This window comes from Aphelocoma coerulescens, chromosome 1A (genome assembly GCF_041296385.1).
Source record: "Aphelocoma coerulescens isolate FSJ_1873_10779 chromosome 1A, UR_Acoe_1.0, whole genome shotgun sequence".
Lineage (NCBI taxonomy): Eukaryota > Metazoa > Chordata > Aves > Passeriformes > Corvidae > Aphelocoma > Aphelocoma coerulescens.
In genome coordinates this window covers 64,951,630-64,972,669 of record NC_091014.1, presented here as the reverse complement: position 1 = coordinate 64,972,669, position 21,040 = coordinate 64,951,630, and the positions used below count along the sequence as shown (strand labels likewise).

The window sequence follows — 21,040 nt, the reverse complement described above, 5'->3', positions numbered from 1 at the left end:
TGTGGAAAAGTTTATATCTGTCATACCTGTGGGGATGCAGACCTGCAGATGGTGACACTGGGAAGGACCCCCTTGCCTGCAGGGAATCTGGCTCTCGTCTTTGACACGGAGAGGAGCATGTTTTATCCCCAACAGCCAATATATATCCATTATCGAATACCATTTGCCTCGTTTACAGAAAATCCCTCCAGATGACAATGGAGGCATTTCAAAACCCACCTGGACGCGTTCCTTTGTCACCAAGGCAGGGAATTGGACTGGACGAGCTCCAGAGCTCACTTCCAGCCCTAACAATCCTGGGATTGTGTGAGTGATAAGTGCGGTGAGCACGCATTGGACAGGAGAGGCTGGTCCCAGCCCTCCCCACGTGCCAGGAGGGTGATTTGGGTAAGAGCTGGGCCCGGATGGGAGCAGAGCGGTGCCCCAGCGGTGCCCGGTCCCGCACAGCTGCGGTGCCCCGGGGCCGCTCCCGCAGGGCAGCGCGCTGTGCCGGGATATGCGGGCGAGTGCAAGGCGCCGCCTTCCCCCTTTAAAATTGGCCCCCGTGCTGTAATCGCCTTTGCCCGGGCAGCGATTTAATGAGCTGTTTGGGCATGTGACCGCGGCGCATGTGAGCGGGGCCGCCGGGGGAGGCGCGGGCGCTGTTATGTAATGGGCGCAGTGTCTGGCTCCGTGCGGCGGCCCCGAGCCCGCGGGGAGCGCGGCCCCGCCGTCAGGAGCTGAGAAATGGCTCCCGAGGTTCCTGCGGGGCTGGATTTGCATGGAGCACGCATCCCCTGCGCCGCCCGGGGGAGCCGGGAATTGCGCCTTATGTAACGCGGCGGGAGCGGCACCGGGGGACAGACAGAGCCCCCGCTCCTTCCCCGCTGCCCCCGCCTCGCCGCAAGAGCACGGAACTGCGTTTGAGTTATTAACTCGGCCCTCCCCCGCTTTGCCGCCGCCTCGAGAACGGGTTCTGCAGGCAGCAGAGGTGCCTCCCCGCGTTTGGGGATGCGGGATTTGGCACAGGATGCTGGAGTGCAGGCGCTGAGGTTTGGGCGTGCAGGTGGCCTGTGAGGAGTTTCCATGAATTATTTTGTGTGTGACTCCCCGGTGGCATTGCACAGGGGTGCCTCTGTGAAGCTGCAGATGTTCTTGCCATCAACCTCTCACCTTTTACCCAGTTCTCTGCAAAAAAGAAAGAAGGTCCTTCGACTGTGGGGAGGAAAAACAAACCCACCAAATGTGGAGCATCTGGGGCACCTTTAAGTTTAAGCAACAATTTTTACTGATAACCAGCTGAGGAGCAAATTGACATAACAGAGCTGAAAGACAGAGAAGTGCTTTCCCCATCCCCACCCTGCAGCATTCACCATTTCTCCAAAGTACCATTTGAAATCCCATCCCTCCTCCTCTGATGGAAACTAATGTTCATTGTCTTGCCTTTGAAAAGAATAATAGTGCTGCCCAGGAGCTGTGAAGAAACCAAACCCTCCAAAATTCTGAGCTGTATTAAATCTCCCCTACTTTCTAAGGGCCAGAATATACTGCTTACAGGCAGTCTGATTGCATGGCAGTCAAAACATTTTCCTCTTAAACATTTCCCCTGCCACCACTACAGTAAGAAAATAGCCCTTTATAAAGCTGTGCTTGCAACAAACTCCAATGCTGTTTGATAAGAGCAGGTGTACTGGTTGTGCATCTGGGGAATATTCAACAAATAATATCACTTTATATGATACATATTCTATTATCCTGTATTTATTGTATTTCCAAGAGGAAGTTATTGTTAGAGTTGTTTTTGTATTAATAAGCATCACAAAGTGTTGGGGTTTTTTTGGTGGTTAGGAGGTTTTTGTCTTCCCTTCTGTTGCTCTTCCTCTATTCATTCACTTACACCTCTCTATACGCAGCAGACCCATGTTTAAATATACATTGTTATGTATAGTTACATAACCCTGTCTTGCAAAGAGCTGAAAAATGATCCCTGGCTTTATTTTCTGACTATTTTTTTAAAGTAACAGGTTTTGTGTATAATCTAGCACAGTCAAAAGACAGAGGGAGGCATGCTGCTGCTACATAAGGATTGTTTTCCACAAATCAGAACAATAATAATAGAAATTATACCCCAACAAATATCATATGCTGTGCTTTTGCTAGCCAGTGAGTCTTAAAACCAGAGTATAAATGTGTTTGCTAATGAGTGGATACTGAGTTGATTTAATGAGTTGGTGATGCAGTTGGTGACTGCTCATTATCATCAGAGAATTTAACTTGCTGCGGCAACTCAGGAAATAAATGAGTACAGCACAGACTGGACTGTGCTGTGAGCAAAATGAGAACTTTTCCTCACTGTAGCTTTAGGAGTCTTTGGTTTTTCCTGCTTCATATCAGCCATGCTGAGCTGTATTTCAGGTCCTTTAGCCATCCATTGCTGATGCTTCCAAGGATAGGTACGAAGTAGTGCCAGACCCTGTCTCTCATGAGCAGAGGGAGTGCCCAGACAGGTAAACAGATTCAGAGGTCTTGACAGCTGGAGATTAACAACAGGCCTCCTCTCAGAATAAAGGGCCATTCTTCTCCCAGGCTGTGGAGAGGGAATATTAGGACTCTGGTTATCATCTAACAGGCATTACAGAAGATAAAGGAGCTCCAAAGGTGTGGAAAGCTCTGACTACAGCCTGAGCAGGTCAGGTTGCTTATGAACAAAAGCATGCCAGGAGTCCTGCTGGACTCTGCCAGTGCTAAAAGTGTTTGACTGGTCAAATGGAAACACCTTATTCAGGTACCACTTATGGAAAGAAAACAGCAAAACTCTTCCCATTCTATAGCCTACATTTTGTAGGGCTTCATTCCTTAAATACCAATGTGCCCTCCAAGCTGTGGGTTACTAGATTCTGCAGAAGCGCAGCACATAAAGAATGGCATTTGTTTTATTTTGGAGTTGTTAGAAAATCGGTGTCCCTGTAGGGTATAAATAAAGTAGAAGAGGGTTTGTGTGTTGGCGCTTCAAGACAAAAGTTCTTTATCCTTAAAATATACAGTTACAGAGAAGACTGATTATTTTTTCCCCTCCTTGGTTCAGAGTTTTAGAATCTGGTTCTGATTGCTCGTGCTTTGCTGCTATTGCCTGATTTTTACACGGTGCTGGAACTCAGAGATGTATGCAGTAAAACTTTAAAACTGTGTTGAGTTTTGAAAATGTTCACCTGTTTGAAAAAAAAAAAAAAAAAAGAAAGCCAGCCTACAGAGAGTTTTAAAAATAGCCCAAATCCTCCTGGAATTCAATTACAGATGCCTGCCAGCTGCTTCCCCTGCCCAGGACACGCATTTCTAGTTTCTCTGTTCCTCTGGATGTTCCTTGCAGGGGAACAGCCCGTGTGACATGACTGATGAACAGAGAGATTGGAGAGAGAGGTGCTGGGGTATGGCCCCCTGCCATCCCTCCATCCCACCTGCTGCTTGGGCTGTCCTTTCATAGTCACGATTTGAGCTGTGCGATTGTTGTACAATGTGGATGCCGGCTGTGCGGCCACTGCTGGGACTGGCACTTTATTCTCATGCTATGTGCAATGACTTTTTCAAAAGCTTTTTATTTAGCCCCTGTAGCACTGCGTCTTACAAAAAAAACATTATAAGAATCCCATCTTCTTGGATCTGTATTCTGGCTGAGTTCACAGGCACACATTATGTCCCCCATTTGCTAAAACACCGAAGTGCAGACCCTGAGCTAAACTGCAGGCTTCATTTCCCCTGGAAATATATGCAGATTGTAATATATTTGCCCATAAGTGCCCATGCTGGATTCTCCCATAATATGGACCTTGCCCTTAAGGAATTGTTTCCAAACTTGTGGTGCAGGATCAAAATTTTAAAAAATTTTTAAAAATGCAAAACACCAAAACTGTGCTTACTTACTAAATTACATGGACTGTCTTTTGTTGCATATCATTTTTTTTTTTGGTCTGGTTGCAGATGATTCAGCTGTCCAGTTGCAGGAGAACATTTTCCAGCAACGTAGTTTGGATGTAATCCTCTTTCTGGTATTGTCCTGTTTTCCCCCCATAGGGTTTCTGTGTGTGCCCATCTGTGTGTGGCAGTGACAGGAGCTTTCCACCCAGTCTGGCTGTCTGCAGGATCTTACTGGTTCTGTGCTGCCTTGCTCTCTTGGGTATCATTTGACTCTTTGATTGGGAAGAATATGGTTTGAGGGTTTGTAGCAGAAATTCATTTACTAATTCATAGGGGAGGGAAGTGGGGGAGGAGAGGGAAGGGAAATAATTCTTTGGTACAGAACAACAATCCTCCAAGGACATAGTTACAGTATTTCTTGTTAAAGTACAACGTGTTTGTTTTCAAATCGTGTAGAAAATGCAGTGATTCTGTGGCTTAGGCTGTTGCCTACTTAGCACACAGCTATGCTGCAGATACAGCTGTTCTGAGCTGAGCAGTCCCTGCTTGATGTCTGGTCCCGCTGATTTCAGGAGACAATTCTTATTCACAGGTCTTCACATAATATGACATGGCTGCCTGAGAGCTGGAGACATGAACGCCCTGTTTGATTTGAGATTTCTCAGTGATTTTTAATTTTGGTGCAGAGATCCCAGCAGAAATGATTTTAATTAAGAACATGATCCATAGCTCTTAGATTTAATGATGGGATGTGCCTGCTTACAGTGTGCAGTGCTGCCCTGCCTTAGGGATCTCTAGGCTAGCTCCAAATTAACCCATTTCACAAATTAGTTTCACAAGCAGAATTTTGCAGCTTCCCTGTCTGGTGTTGTCTGGTTTTGTGTTTTCTGAGGTTCCTCTCCATAGTGATGCATGGATGCACCCACAGCCTCTTATGAACTGAGGTCAGATTTGGTGTTAAAATCAAGCAGTTCTTTGCTGTTTGATATGTAGATTTTTTTTTTTTTTCATCCTAAGGTTTTAAGTTAGGCTAAAGGTCAGTGCTTCCAAATTTTATTTTTAAAGGAGGCTGATACCTGTGTGGTAAAAGTGATGAAGCTGATGTCTGAGAAGCAGAAGTGCACACAGCAAGTCACTGGAGCTGACAGATTTCAAAGGGTTGGTTGTGTAAGCCACTAGCTTGGATGGTTTGATGTAATGCTGTTTCCAGACACTGTGGGGATTGCATGTGCCAGTGCTGGGTGTTGCCAGACAGAAACCACAGCAATTCACCCTCAACATAATTACCACCTACAGCAAGGCTAGCAGCTTTTAAATGAGGAGGAGTGGGATTCTTTATCTAGGAAAACACCAAGGAGTTTATGTCTTTCTGTAAATCCACTTAATCTCTTCATTAGAAGGGCAAGGAATAGTGGCAAACCTCAGCCAACACTGTGCATAATGAAGTATTTTTTAAATACTCCCTTTGATGTTAAACTGTAGCACAGGCAGAATCCAGAAAAATCAGGTGGTGTTTCTTGCAGTTCATACAGCATTAGCAGTGGCTTTGGACATGCAGCCTGGCTCTGTTACATGGGAGGCTTTAATGTGCATTTTGAGTACTCTGCTTCCCTCTCTCTGGGTACTAAAATTAATAATATTGTAAGTATAGCTCTAGCCACTTATAGGCCTCTTCTGGATGGTCGGTTGCTTAAAATATGCAGCAATGTTGTTAGAGGGAAAAAATGCCAAGTTAAATATTTGTATTTAATTCTTTACTTCCTTTTCTTATCTACTTTACTAATTCCTCTCATTAATAGATTAAGAAACAAGTTGTCTAACAACTATAGAGGTTGGTTGTGTGTGGATGTGGGGGGATTGTATCCTTCAGGGAGTGCAGACACGCAAAACCAGATGCTTGGGATTTGATTGTTTTGCTGTGCTGGTAGGAGTAACAGATCAGGGGAATGTAAGGTGGCTTCCTCTGCACCTGATCCAAATCCCATTAAAGCCAGTAAAAAGATTTCTAATGTTATTAGAGCCATGATGGAATCACTCCAGCCTCACTTTCCTTGTTCCCTTGCTGCTAGAGTTGCCTGCTCAGTGTTCCCAGTGGGATCAGTCATAACAAGCAGGAAGTTTTGCACCCTTGCCCATCAGGAAACTGGTATTTACAGGTTTAAAGGTTTCCCAGTCATTGCACCTGCTCCTGACCATTACAAAACTCAGGTAGCTGTAGTAGAAATGCTGATGGGAAGAGCTGCAAGGGGACCTGAGCACCCACAGTGCTCTCAAACGAGCCAAGTGGGCCCTTGGCACTGTGTTATTCAAAATCTGCATAATTGGTTTGCAGATAGAATCAATTACTTTGCCATTTATGTGATCTGTATTATTCCTTCTTGTAACTGTGGGCACAAAGAAAGCCTTATATTGAAAAAGTGGTCTCTTGTGGCACAGATCTAGGGTTTCAGTCATTTGGATGAGCCCCTTTTGATTTGTGCCATGAAGGGTGAAAGATGGTTCTGTGCTGGCGAAAACTCAGGGTGCCTTCAGTGCAAAATTCATTACAATGCAGGGGAATGCACCCACTGCCAAAAATATTTGACAGAGCATGAAAGGAGTCCACTTTGCTCTGTTAGGTATGTCTGCAAAAAGCTGGAGGGGTACCTGCTATTTACTTATGAAACATTGCAGGTATGCACATCTGCGCTCAGCTGAGTCTCACGAGCTGAATGCCCCCCTCTGCATCCCACATCAGCTCCAACTTCTTCATTGTTCCTTAGTCTGTAACTTGCAGCTCTCCCAGCCCATTGTTCTGCTGTCCTGCCTCATGGAAGGGTTTGGCCATCACAGCTTTGCAATAAATATATCTATAATCTTGTTGAAGCATCTTAATTAATGTTGTAAGAACCAGCTATGAGCACTGCTTTTGATCCGTGTGAGCTCCTAGCTGTGGAATATTTGAAATGATCATAAATCTCCTTGGGATGGATTTTTCCTCCCCTGAAACATAACCCTAGCCTCACCTGCACCTGAACTTCTTTTGTGTGTAATTTAATACCAGAAGCAGGAGAAAGCATCTCGAGTGATTTCCTGTGAACCTTTGCTCGAGGTGAAGGAGGAGACAGATGCATTCACTGCCTGAAAAATGGTTGGCTGTTGGATCAATAGATCAGATAGTTTGGTGTGAGGGAGTGAATCTCTTTTGCCACTATTAGAATGGTATGAAGCAGATTTTCTTTTCTCATTGAGACTGTCTGTGTGACAGGTGCAGTGGTAGTAGTTAGGCCAAGAGACGGGCTTGCAGTTGTAAAGCTACAAAATCTCTGGCCTCTCTCGAGGCTGAGGGCATTCAGTAGGCACACAGCTCACTGCCCAGCAGGTACAGTCAGCATCTCCCCACAAAGACCCAGTGCTCTTGGAAGGATGTGGGAATACATTGTAATATCTCCTGTGAAAGCGCTGTCCTTCAATGCAATGAGTGTGGGTGATACCATCAACCCTGTGGTAGTGTTTACAGAGAACTTGTGCTGTCAAAGGGAAAATTTAAAATAATTGCGGGTTTTTGCCTCTGACTTTGTCTCCCTCTGCCTGTGCTGTGTTGGCTCAAGTTTGGAGTCCTAATTTAGGTAAATTCTGAGGCAATTCTGCCTACTTGCAGGTCGCATTATCATCAGTACGAGGCAAGGACCATAGCATCTTTCAGAAGCAGACTGTAAATTAAGGCCTACAAGATCTGGCCATGTCCCCTCAATCCTGCTTTTGTCTTTTACCTTAGGATAGGAGATTTATATTTGTATGTCACAAAGCAGATCATAGTGGTTATCTCAGAGCTCATTGTTATTTTGCAGTGTTTTTATGAGGCCGGTAGCCTAATGCTGCAAAGTTGTTTGCAATGTTAAGCTTCTATACCTAAAGCAGTGAGGTATCCATGGTAACCATCTTGCCTGTACACAGTCCCTCGGCAGCCTTTTCACACAGGTCAGAGCACGCACATTCCCAGAAACTGACTCAATTTAGTCTGCCTTAAACATCAGGTAATTTTAAAAAGACACTGGTTCTGACTTTTTTTTTTTTTCCCTTTGGTAATAGAATTTTGTTTTAATTAGCCATTCAAGCATTCTGCTAGTGAAAACAAAATAAAACACCTTTGCCACTGTAAATATGTCTGTTGCTCAGACCTATTCAAATTAAACCTAAGTCTTGTGCTAAAAATGTTAAGGGCTTTGCAGCAAGCAAATTCCAAATTAAAGTTTCTGCTTAACACTGCAGAAACATCCTGCTGTGAAGTTTACAATAGCATTTTTTTCATCTAGGTCCTTTGTCAGTACTTGGTATACTCAGTTTCCTTTGACTTCTCTTGTAGTTGAGTCCAAGATTAAACTCTGAAAATTACCCTCCTTCCTTCCCCATCTCCTTGTTGATTTGCAGAATACATGTTCATTAAGATGAGTTTCTGTTCTTATCTATAATGATTTTTTGCAGTTGTCTGAGGTTCTTATCTGCATATACCAAAGCCTGAGGAAAATTCTCTGCAAAACCAGATGCCATGCTTAGAACTTTTTCATCTGCCAGCTTGCTTCCATCTTAAACTTTTCCTGTCCTATTTTTTTGGACATAATTTTGCTTCATCTTGGTTTGTTCTGTCAGTTCCAATGCTTTTGCTGTAGTGAATCATCAGGTGTGTTTCTGCTGAGAGTTTGGCTTAGTGACTCGAGTGTGGAGGAGAAGGAAGAGGCTCAACTTTAAGGCTCAACTTTTAACCAGATGCTTCTTTCCCAAGTGCTCACTTGCCCTTTCCCAGTCTCATCCAGAGCTGCTTTGTTAAACAAGAGGCATGATTACCAGAGTTACTGAGGGGAAAATGTTACAAATCAAGTGTCACATGGATTATAGTGTGCCCTTGGTACAGCCAGGGGACAGAGAGAAAAAAGGCAAATTCAGAGGGGACAAGGAGGAAGAAAAAAGATGGAGGACAGCAAAGCAGAAGAGACAAAATCCAGATCCTCTCCTGGTCTCCTGCATCATCCCTTCTGCACTATATAAATCTGTCAAGCTTTTGGCTGAGTCTCAGCAGCTCATGGTGCCACAGTTAGAATACTAATACTTGCTTTTCTACATACAAGGAATTTTAGGCCACAAAGGGACATTAAGTATGTAGGTGGAGGCATCTGCGCGACACTCAGTCCTTTGCAGTCAAAAAGCCATTTCATCATCAAGTGGACCCACAGGGAAACAGAAAGGCACTAATATGTATAGGAAGCCAATTTATGTAACAAAGCCTTTGCAAAGTGGTAATTAATTAAAGGAACTAAATAATGGTGATGTTCTGGTCAGTGTTATTTAGGGCTAAATGAGGGATCTGGTGTTCATAGGCTGTCATCAGAACTGAGAAGTCTGATGCTGTGGCTGTCTCTGCCATGCAGTAACTTTCGTTAGTGTCTTAGAGGATGAGGTACTTTGGACTTGGTTAGTACAAAACAGAAGAGTCTTCTGTGGGACTGAGAAGGAGAATTCGGAGTCACCTGGCTGAGCAAGTGAATGTGTGTTCCCAGGTCCACACCCACAGAATGTCTCACTGGGGAGGGGAGCCTAAAGCTTCTCTTTCAGAAGATGCCTTTTTTTCAAAAGCTGAAGTGTTTCTACCTGCCACTGTTTTTTATATAAACCAGTAGTATTTTGCTAAGGATATTTATCAGATAGATGAAATGCAGACCTTGTTCACGTTAGGATTTTAGTAATATGTTTTCTTGCTATGGCAGTTCTGTGTTTAGCCTATTTGGAATCGGGGTTCCAGCTGATATTTTCGGAGACTGTAGTGCTCTGCATGTCTCCTCATCAGAGATTTCATAAAAGCTGTTTTTCTCTTGAATCTACATTGGGTTGCATTGTTTTTTGGATCCAATACAAATAGACTTGGTACACTTAATGTTCTCTTTTAAACACATGTGGATTGCTAAAGAGGGTCAGACCAGAGGATTAAGAGTGTTTCTTGCTGTGTGGCCATCACCAGATGCTTCAGAAGGTCTAAGAACCCCCACTGCAGGCAGACTTCAAGTTTTCTATTCTTCCTGAAGTCTTGGGATAATCCTTAACAGTAAGATCATAAATCTGTGGGCCCTAAAGCAAGAGATTTTGTCATCTTTCCCATAGTTGTTTTTTTAACATTTGCTATTGTAACTGGTTTTAGTTGTTGTCTATAGAAATGTCCAAATCCTCTTCTGAGTCTTGCTGAATTCTTGGCCTTGGTGACTTCCCATGGCCATCTAATTATGTGTGGGCTAACAATTACTTCTTTATCACTGTTTCACTGACCCTCTTTACATAACATTGGGGGCCAGTTTTGGGGGGTGTGAGAAGAAACAGGAATTCCCAATCTCCCCATCTCCACCCCATTAAAGCTTTGCTGTACATTTGCCATCTCTTTTCCAAGGTGAGAAATCTCAATCTGCAGTACCAGAGTTTTTCCATACCTTTGTGTGCTTCCAGCACTTCTCTGAGCCTTCTAGGAAATGGCAACCTGTAGAAAACATAGGACTTAGATGAAACTGTGTCACTGATCTAACTTGCAGCACTAATTTTGCCTATACAATTTCCCACCCTACTCCATGTTTTCACAAGGTTTTTTTCTGCATTCAGAACAGAGAATTTTGCCAGTAATCAGAATAGCCTGAGCAGTCAGTTCTGTAGCCCCTAAAACTGTTGGTGGGTTTTGTTTTGTGTTCATTAAAAGCACTGACTTGGTGCCATGCCCGTGCAGTTTAATTCCCAGTTACTGGAACTGTAAAGCTCATCTTGGTTTCCATAGTGCTGTTGAGCCCTAATGTTGGGATGTTGCAGTGCATTTATCAGAGAGATGTCAGGAGTGGGGATTTCAGTACCCTTGAAACACAGGAGAAAAAAAATTGCTGTTACAGGACTTCCAGAGCAGGTTTCCTGCAGGCTCCCAGTCAATCTGTGCTGTACTTAACACCTCGAAAGAAGTATATGATGTTGTATTTCCGTAGCTACATGCTGTGCATGTAGGAACATTCCAGTGATAATATATTTCTCCTTGCAAGCAATAGGCATTTAGGCATTATAATAGCAACAGCTTCATAATAAATATATGCTAAAATCTGGTATGATGAAATAGCTAATGCACATGTGCTGCAGTCTTATCTGGGACATAAATCAGAAATTTTTACAAATATTAAATATAAAGGGGCAATTTAATATTATGGGTGAACAGCTTGAGTATTAAATTTTATATAAACATGAATCTGCCTTTTAGTAGTGGGAATTTGAAAAGCTGAGACAGGCTCATGAAAATGTGACTTCATCTCCCCCTGGTCTGTACCTTTGAACAGCTGATTTAATTTCAAGCAAATTTTGGTCATTTTTTTCAATCAATTGTAGAGTGGCTTCAATGTTATTTTTTTTTCTGTTCAACATAGAAGATAACTGTTTCCTGATCTTGGGAAATTCAGCATTTAGAAATTGTTGTTGCTCCTGAAACAAGATGACAACCAAGAAGCTATTGAGCTCTGGTGTGACAGCCAATATACCTCTGAAAGTTATTAAAAACAAAATGTTACTCTCTTAACAACAGTTATGAAACTTAACAGTTTCATGCAGCAACTTTGGCTAATAGCAATAGTTTATGAACCTTCTGCTGCAGTGTTGCACAAAGTCAGAATTATTTCCATGGCAGTCTTCAAAGGATGTTATTGGGTTTATTTGTTTGAACTGATGAAATTTTATACTCCAAGAGTGAAAAGCTAATATTGGGCTCTAATTTAAAAGGGAGGATTGAGAACTGCTTTGGAAACAGAGAGGTTTTTCCTAGTGAAAGTTGTCTTCAAAAATCAGAATGTCTGTCTGTCATTGGAAGAGAAACTCTGTCAAAAAGTTCAGATATGCCAGGAAAGACCAGCTCCAACACTGAGTCACTGCAGGTTTGTGAATCAGTGGGTAAAATCCAGGATAATCCCTCAAGGAGCCTGGAGAGGTGCTTAGCCTGCTCACTAATTAATGACATTAATGGGAGGTGAGGTAGCCTGGCCTAGCCCAGGCTCTGAACCAGGACATGATTCCTGATTCCTGGGGAATAAACCTACCAAAGGCCTTTTTTCCAGCCTCCTGAGGAACTCAGCACTGGGGAGGGTTATCACAGAACCCAGCTCTTCTCTGTGGCAGCACAGCCTTTGCCAGGGCAGGAAGAGCTTAGATCTCGAATGATGTTGTTTCAGCCACAAGATTATCCATTTCTCATACTTGATCAAGGGATCTTTTCCTTCTAGTGTGGCCTTACCTCCTAATCCTGTATTGCCATTAATTCTTAGTGACCTAGGAGTGGATTTGCTGTTTGAGGAAGAGGAGATGTAGCTCCTTGTGGTGACAGCCAAGTGTCAGCAACTGTGTCCTTGTTGAGAGTCAGCAGCAAGGATCTGACAAAAATCAACATATCTGCCAGAGGAGGTTGCTTAATATTTATTTGATATTTGCCACCTCTGGCAATCGAAGTCATGAGTCAGGCTCCTAGAAATGATGAAACTGCTTTGGTTGGGTTTCTTAACAATCAAAATCCCATCCACATATTTTAGGGTTTCTTTTCTTTTTTTTCCTGGCCCTCTGGCTCTGGCCACACAGATTTCACATTTCTAAGTACTATTCCCAGGGCCAGGAGGAGTAGAAATTAGTGTGGTGGTGGGGTGGTTGTTTTTGTTCTGGGCTTTTTTTTAATGTAAACTGGAATTCTCATACAAGCACAAAACTTTAAGGGCTGAACTTCAGGTGCCAGCTATCATGAAAAGGATTATACAGTTGGGAAAGTTGACATGAATAGAAAATTCCCAATCAAGTTTACTGGAAATTTATTCAAGCTGCTATTACTACTACTACTACTTCTTCTTCTTCTTCTTTTTTTTTTTTTTTATAACTGGGGATAATGAATTATAAATATTTTCAAATTATCCCTGTCAAAATGGATAGCTAATAAAGCCCTAGACTTGTAGTGTTGTCTAACTTTGCTCTACTTTTCATCTGAAATGCCACCTAATTTCGTAGATACCGTGGTATCAGTGCAGGAGCTGGCTTTGTTCTAGGTGGGAATTGTTCTCCTCTGCTTCAAAAAGGAGGATGCTTTGTTTTCCCTGCCGTGCTGTGCAGCACAGAGTGAAGGGACAATCTGCCCATCATTGCAGTCACCACTTGGGACATCTTCTGCTGTATCAACCCCACCCAGATTATTTTCTGGAGCTGATTTGTGCTGGTTTTGCAGCAAGGTGGATGCTAAGACAATGTTTCCACACACCACTGATAACACTTTAAATACTGCTGCTGGCCTGAACAGCTTCAAGGTTGATTCCCTTGGGCCATTCCTGTTTTGCTGCATGGATGGAAGCTGCTGGAATGTTTTGACCAGCTGTTTTCCTCTGCAGTGGCCACAAGTATATTTGAAGACTGTTTTTTTTCCCCTTAATGCCTGAAATCCAAGAAATCAGCAACAATTTGGTGTCTGTTTCCATCTAAGAATGCAAGAGGCCTTTCTCAGAAGCATCAGGTGTGTTGATCATTTTATCAGGCTGGCTTCTCAGGGCACTCTGGATACAGGGTTGCTGATCATTGACCAGAGCATGTCTTTAAATCATGGAAAGACAGAATCTGGCAGTTCTGTGTGTTGAATATAGTGGTGTTCAGGCAGAGGTGAGTGGCACTGGAGGAAAAAATATTTGGTTTTGAGGTGGTCTTGGGATTGTTTTGAGACAATTCATATGCCCCTTGGTTATTTTGCAAGAATGCTGAGAATTAGTTTCTTTTAATATCACTTTTTAAAGAAAAATAATACAGACATACAGACCACTCCTAACAGAATAATTCATATTAACTGTGAACATTTTTATTTGTTGGAGAAAGTGACACAGTTTAATGACATGTACACAGCAAAACTACAAACCATTGGGAACCAATGAGAAGTATTCATTTAGTATTGTGTTAGTACTACCCATGACTTGTGTCAAATTAAAAGAAAAATTTCCAGAAGCCTGTAACCTGCAAAATAATTCTGATAACCTGGTTTATGAAATGCATGGGTTCCTGCAAAGGTAAGCAATGACACAAGTACAGATTCTGAATTTCTGAAGTGTCATCATCAGTCTTTAGGGTGACCTCACTGTGGCCTTGCAGTGCCTGAAGGGAGCCCACAGAAAAGATGGAGAAAGACTCTTGACAAGGGCCTGGAGTGACAGGACAAGGGGGAATGGCTTCACACTGACAGAGAGCAGGTTTAGATTGAATATCGGGAAGAAATTGTTCACTGTGAGGGTGGGGAGGCCCTGGCACAGGTTGCCCAGAGAAGCTGTGGCTGCCCCATCCCTGGCAGTGTCCAAGGACAGGCTGGATGGGGCCCTGAGCAAGCTGGGATAGTGGCAGGTGTCCCTGCCCATGGCAGGGGGATGGAACTGGATGATCTTTAAGGTTCCTTCCAACCCAAACCCCTCCGTCATTCTTTGATTTTGTGATCCTTACCAGTAGACAAGGAAGAAGTTGAGAACTCAGTGGAACTGGTGGCAGGTAAAAATGAACAAAAAAGTGAAATACAGGAATGCCTCCTGAGCCAGTTTTAAAGCCCTGAGCCAACAGGTGAAGATTCTGCTGTATCTGATCCAAAGCAGGGCAGGCACTGCATCTGCAGAGCATCCCTTAGCTAGTAAATCGGTATCTGTAATGCTCTGGCTTTGAAGTTCAACATAACAGCAATATGGCAAAAGACAATAATGTAATGAAATTGGTGTTTGGCCACTTCTATTATTTTGCCTTGCTACCTGTTTCAAATTGCTCGTAAAACATCAAAGCACAGTAGTGCTCATAAGTATGCATCTGGAAATTAAGTGTCTGTTTTGGTAAATATTCACATTAGGGCACTTAGGGGTAATTTTTTTTTTCTTGCAGAGCATGAGGAGTTCCACACAGAAATCCTGTTAACAAATAATAGGATTTGTGTGCACTACTCCCTGTGCATCACTTTGAAAGTTTACCCCCTGCAGCATAAGAGTTAGATAATTTCAGTCTTTGAAAATTGTGCTTCTCAGATCTGGTCTTTTCCTACAGTCTGTTATTGATGGTGCACTCATAAATGCTTCTGAATAATCGTGATCAAATCATACATTGTTTTCTTTTGGTGCTGGAGAACTTGAGTTATTGTGTGTCTCAGTGCTTTGTCTTGTACCAGAGGAAGTCTGAAAGGAAAAATTACAGAGGTGCAAACATGACCTGGTTTGTAAGTGCACAGTTTATATGCACAAGTGACAGATCTAAACAATAATATTTGCCCACAGCAAAGACCTGTTCTCTCTCTATATATAAATGCATATATACATATCTAGAGATCTGATATTTGAACAAAAAAAAAAGACATTCAGCAGCTACTAATACTTTATGGCCCAATAGAAAAATTATATAATTACAAATTCAAACTGTGTTTTTCAAAGTGTTTTCTTCTCAGTCCAAGTCTGAATGCCCCAATGCTGAGGTTTTTCACGAACCCAAACAATTTTCCTCTCCTGCTGTATTCCTAGTGGAGACACTTTTCAGCGGTACTGCCAAAAAAATCTTCCTCTTAATATGACACTTTCCTGAGTTTCTTCAGGGTGCAAGATTGGACAGTTATCAGGCAGAACCTGTGGGGTTTTTTGCAGTGTATCCAGTATTCTTTTCCCTATCCGTATTGAAAATGGACTGGCAATAGCAGTTGTTTTGCAATAGTTTGTCACTTAAGCTTCCAGCTTTCTATGGAACCTGGAACTGCAAAGGAAAGAAGAATTAAAAGACTGCTTAAAAAATGAACTCCTTCTTAGAACAACTGTAGTTTGGTTTTGGAGAAGGTCATGCTTGGTTTTATTTATCTGAACCTGTTAATGCATCTCTGCATTAGTTACAGTCTCAAGTTTATTGGTTAGTATTTGTGATGTAGGCAATTTGTATTGAGACAAGTGGGATTCCTCCCAGTTTTGTGTAGGATTGAACAATGGCACATTTTAAATGTGGGGTGTCTCTGCCTAATGAGAGACAGCTGAGAGGTGTGGGTGGCCAGCTCTGCTCTCCTAAGAGAACTGTGTCATGAAGTCTGGTGCATATTTTGGGTTGTTTTTTTCTTTTTAGACTTGGATAAAACGCTTTTGCCTGGCAAAGTATGTGTCTGCTCCTTCTCCTACTTAAGTTGCTGGCAAATCTCCTGTTGATTTTAGTGGAAGCAGAACTGGACAGCAGCTGGACCCAACTTCAGATTTAAAAGTGCTTTTTTCCCTGGGGTGAATAAACTCCCCAGTGTGCAAATAACTCTGCTGTTGGGTGTCATATTTTATTGGTGAAAATATATCACTTTCAACTATCAGTTGGCTATGAAAACATCTTGTTGCAAAAAGATCAAAACCAAGAAAAAGCTCACTCTGTGTAAAAGCAAACAAACAACTCCCCAAAACAAACAATTTCCCCCAATTCTCGAGCTCCCTGGAAGTTGCTGGCATCATGAAAACAGAAATTTTCCACTTTGTGGACATAATAGGAGTCAAGACTCCAGGGCTGTCTTCCAAGCCCGTGCTTGTGCAACACCATGCGTGTGGTAGCTGTGGCCTCAGCTGATCCCTTTTGGAGATGGGGAGATTTCTGTGTCATCTTGCATTTCAAGAGCAGGTTGAATGATAATTTAAAGGGTAATAAAACCAGGCGTAGTATCTTCACAGAAGCCACTTGCACAAAACTCCTTTTCCCACCATATTTTGTCTCCAAGAGAAATAAGGGAACAAAATGGGTGAAAAGCAACAACAACAACAAAAAAAAACAAAAACCAAAAAAGTCATCCTGAAGCAGGCACTCAGACCAAGCAGAATAGAAATTTCCTTTATAAGTAATGACAAGAAACATGTAGAAGTAGGTGTCTTTTAAACAGCCTTCATAGAAAGCCAGGCTTCTAACCTCATCTATATTTACTACAGGAAAAGGTGGCATGATGTCTTCATAGATTATGTGAGATGACATATTTTTGTCACCCTGCTTGTTCTCCTAATGTAGACCACAAGATCTTCAAATAGTTTCTGTCTGAGAAGCCACCTAGTCGTGGTTTAGTAACTGCCAGCAGTACAGACTATCACACCTCTTCTTAAGCTGTTCCAATAGCTAAATGCCACTACTGTTATATAAAATAAAAATAAAATTCATAACCCACAAACTGAATAACCCAGCTGCCTCTACCTCTTTTCTAGCTGAATTTCTCCATTTTCAGCTTCTCACCAGCATGTCTTGCACCTTTTATCTTTAGACTGAAGTCATCCATTATATCAGATTTCTTATGTAGATAGTCAGAAACAGAGTTCATGCTTAGACTGATAAATTCAGTAGATTGAAAGCCTTGAATTTCTGATGAAAAGGCTTGTTTTATTCTGTAATCACTCTCATGGAGCTTCTCCAAACCTGATCCAATTTGTCAGCATTCTTCTTGAACTGTGGACACCAACTTGTGATGTGGTATTGCTACAGTAACGTGCCCCTGCATGTGAATAAGTAAGAGAGTCTCACAAATCCCACATAACAGCTCTTGTTACCCTTTGCAGAATTGTGGGATTTGGAGAGTTGTCATTGTACTGATTTTTCTCCTAGGCCTTTCATTCTTCCCTGAAGTCGTGACCTCCTAGAACAGAATCCTCAATTTTTTGTGTGTGTTCTGTATTTTATGGTTATTAAGACATACAGAAGTTTGGGCATAATGACACTCATATTGTTTGTTTCTAGTCAGTTTAATAAATGATGCCTAAATTGTTAGCGGTGAATTGACCTCATCCCCCCTTTTCTTGTGTGTTCTTTCCAAACACAATTAATAATTATTTTCTGTATTATTTCACTTCATTAAGAAAAGCCCCAAATGAGGCAGACAATACATACTTCATGAGTTTGCCCATTAGAAGCCCATACATTTGTTTATAATTTCTTGCTTTAAATTGCACATTGAATTCTGTCAGTCGCTGAGTTGTTAAGTCATTTGATAACTATCCTTCTGGGCTTACTTAATCAAAAATTTTGCCTTCCAGGATTGTGTCACACTGCACAGTTTATCAAACTTTACCAGAATGATATTTTCATTATTAGCAAAAGCAGAAGATAATCTTCAGAAGTTTCAGAAGGTCTGTTTTGGCAAACCTGTACTGAGGTGATTATTACAACATGACACTGACTATTAAAACTGCCATCAGTATATAGTAGCTTCCTTTAATTGTGTGTTAATGGAATGCAAAATCAGCCAGTCCTTTGCCTTTCCCAGAACTCTTATCAAACTCATGGCAGAGAGCTGGATAGCATTAAAAAGTGTAAGAAGTACTCCCAGGTACTTTTGGAAAAGTATCAATGCATGTGAGATGTCTCACAGTTCTCTGGGATTTTGTGTCTCTTCCAAACTTTCTGAAAACCTGTATTAGTAGACCAGAGATCCCCAACAGCTCCTCTTTTATACTTGGCTGCACGTTATTCAAATATGAAGATTTAATAAGCCTAGTTTTCATGCCTCTTCCTGGATTAATGCTGAAATACGCTCACATCATCCTCCACTGTATCACAGAAATACTGGTTGGATGCAGCTGCCTTTTCTGGGTAATCACTGATAATCTGAGCATTTCCACTTCATTATTTTAATACAGAGTGAGAACCAGAAGAGATCACCAGGCCCTCTAGTTCAGCCTCCATAGTGTCATAAGTATAATTCCAATTCCTTAAGAAGTGTGCAGAGTTATTTAAGGCAGGACAGATAAGTTTTGGTGGTGTAATAGGGAGAGCTGGTGCTGATGCAGGTATCCATGATAAGCCTTGGGTACTTCTCTCAGCCATTGCTTCTTGGCACATCCTTGTGTGGAACCAGCCTTTTGCAGGCTCAGAGAAGGCAAGTGAATAAACCATTGTATTAAGGCATTTAAATCAAGTTTAAAGACCAATGAGTATAATGAAATACGGACTGAGAAAACGTAATTTGTTTGTGTCTACATGTTCCTACTGGAATAATTATTCCCTATTGGAAACTTTTGCCTGTCAATCCCTAGCTATTTAAAACTGCAACAACAATATCCAGTTGTTGCTTTCTTGTGTCCTCAGTCTTTATCCTAGCTTTTGTTAGGGACAATGCAGTGGTATTCATCAGCAACAATAAGACTGTTATGTTTCATTGTGTTTTTTCCAAAGCTATACAATGTTCTAGCCATTATGGAAGGATTGCAGTCAGCTGAGTGATGTTTACATGCCACTTCCATACCCTAATAAGAGGTATAAAAGAAAGTGTATTGTAGCCAGCAGGGGAGAGACTCAGCTTGGAAGGCCGGGACTTCTGCCTCGTGTAGAAACGCAGAGACCACTGCACTGCCTAGCATGCTTTATTTTTGGCCTTTCCTTTAGTGCCACAAATGTCAGTAGTAGCTGCTGCAGACTGCTTATTCATGCTGCTGCTGTGATCATTTGCTTTTGGGCACTATTAATTTTGTGGCTGTGCTAAGTTAGGAATCCATTTCCAAGGACATCAATGGCGTGGCTGTCTCACTTGTCCTGGCAGCAGCCGGTCTCGTCCCTGTGATGGGGCTGTTCTTGACTGTGTTTCTTGGCATTCCCATAAAAGCATTCCCACACACCTACACCAGTGGGATCAGCACTTTTTCTGGAAGCAGGATCTTTCCAGCTTTTTCTAGGATGGTGCCTCACAGTCACATGCTGGAGGTGACGGGCGTTTCTGATACATTCCTCAGGCATTTCTCTGGGCATTTCTCAGCCCCAGTTCATGTAGCTGGGCTCTTCTGCTCTTTGTAGTGGCAGCTCATTTCACAAGACTCATGGAAGTCATATGGCTGCCTGAGGTCATCACAGAGAGAGGATGAAGATCCCGAGTTTGCAAATATGTGGGTTGAGCCTGGGGGTGCGTTTCTGACACAGCTGTCAGGCAAAGCAGAGGTTCCACCACATTTCTGCTTTTCAAGCGCGGCATCCTTGAGTCGACACTTCGGCTTCTGGGAACTATAACTGCTTCTGGATTCATGGGAGGTTGAGAGAGAGCAGGAATCCTAATAATTAAGACTTCTTGGAAGAAGAAATAAAATCTGTGCCTTAGTTTGGATATGGGTGGAGCAGAATTCCCCTTTCAGTAGTCAACTGGAGAAACATCTTCATATCCCCTGGTGTCTTTGAAGGTAACGAGGCAGGAGTAAGATCTGAGATGTGCTAGCAGTTACTTCCTTCTAGGTAATCAGACCACAGTGCTAAATCACTCAGTTTATTAGTCAAAAGCTATTTTATGGTTTTAAACATTCTTCTTGGTAAAATAAGGGCTGTTTTGGTTGAACAATAAAGCTTGTGACCACAGGTAGTATTCTGAACTATATATAGATGGCTTTTGGTGTTTCTTCCTGTGACTGCCCTGTGACTGTTTATATAATTTACCATTAGTCATCAACAGACTGCATAGGTTGCTGGTTGAGGAGGTTGACTCAAACTGAGTGGTTAGCCAAGTGCTATTGCAAATGCCAGCCTTTCTGATGAAAAGATCGTGTCTCAAGGCAGTGCCGATTCTGGATTGGGTCCTAGTTGGGAGTTAGGAAGGGTTTCTGCTCTGTGATCCCATTTGTGTGACACAGTTTTATGATTCTTTTATATATATATGCCTGAGAAAGCTTGAAAAGGGACTTCAGCCTTCTTCTCAGTCCATGTTTATCAGTTCTGGTGGGAACTCTTTTCCCATCAATAATATGTTTTTCTTCTTCAGGAGATGAGGAAAATGAGGTTCACTTTGCTGTGAGACACTGGGTTTTGGTCCCAGCTAGAGACAGGATGTTGAGCAGGAGAAGCTGATACTCTTACCCATCTTAAAATTGCTTATGAGCTTGGTTACTGTACCCTGTCCATGCACTCTGGGTGAAACCCCATCACAACCAGGCTGGGAAGGAGTCTGTCTGTGTGAGCTCCTCAGACATTTCCGATTCTTTGCCTTCCTCAGTAGTGCAGAGCGCACTGGATTAAGCTCACCTGGAAAATCCACACAATAAATTCCCTGTTGGTGATGCTTCTTATTTTTCTTGCAGCTGTCGTGGTATCCCACGGTGGTAGGGAGGAGAAGAGAGATCCAACAGGCAGGAATTGTGCAGCAAGATTGATTTATGTAATTATTTTA

At 42.4% G+C, this 21,040-nt stretch overlaps 1 protein-coding gene across 9 annotated transcripts in view; it reads left to right on the top strand.

The window, feature by feature from the left end:
• The window catches only part of ITPR2 (inositol 1,4,5-trisphosphate receptor type 2), a 246,210-nt gene that overhangs the window by 144,627 nt on the left and 80,543 nt on the right, over nt 1–21,040 (top strand). The gene's annotated exons all lie outside the window — the stretch shown is intronic.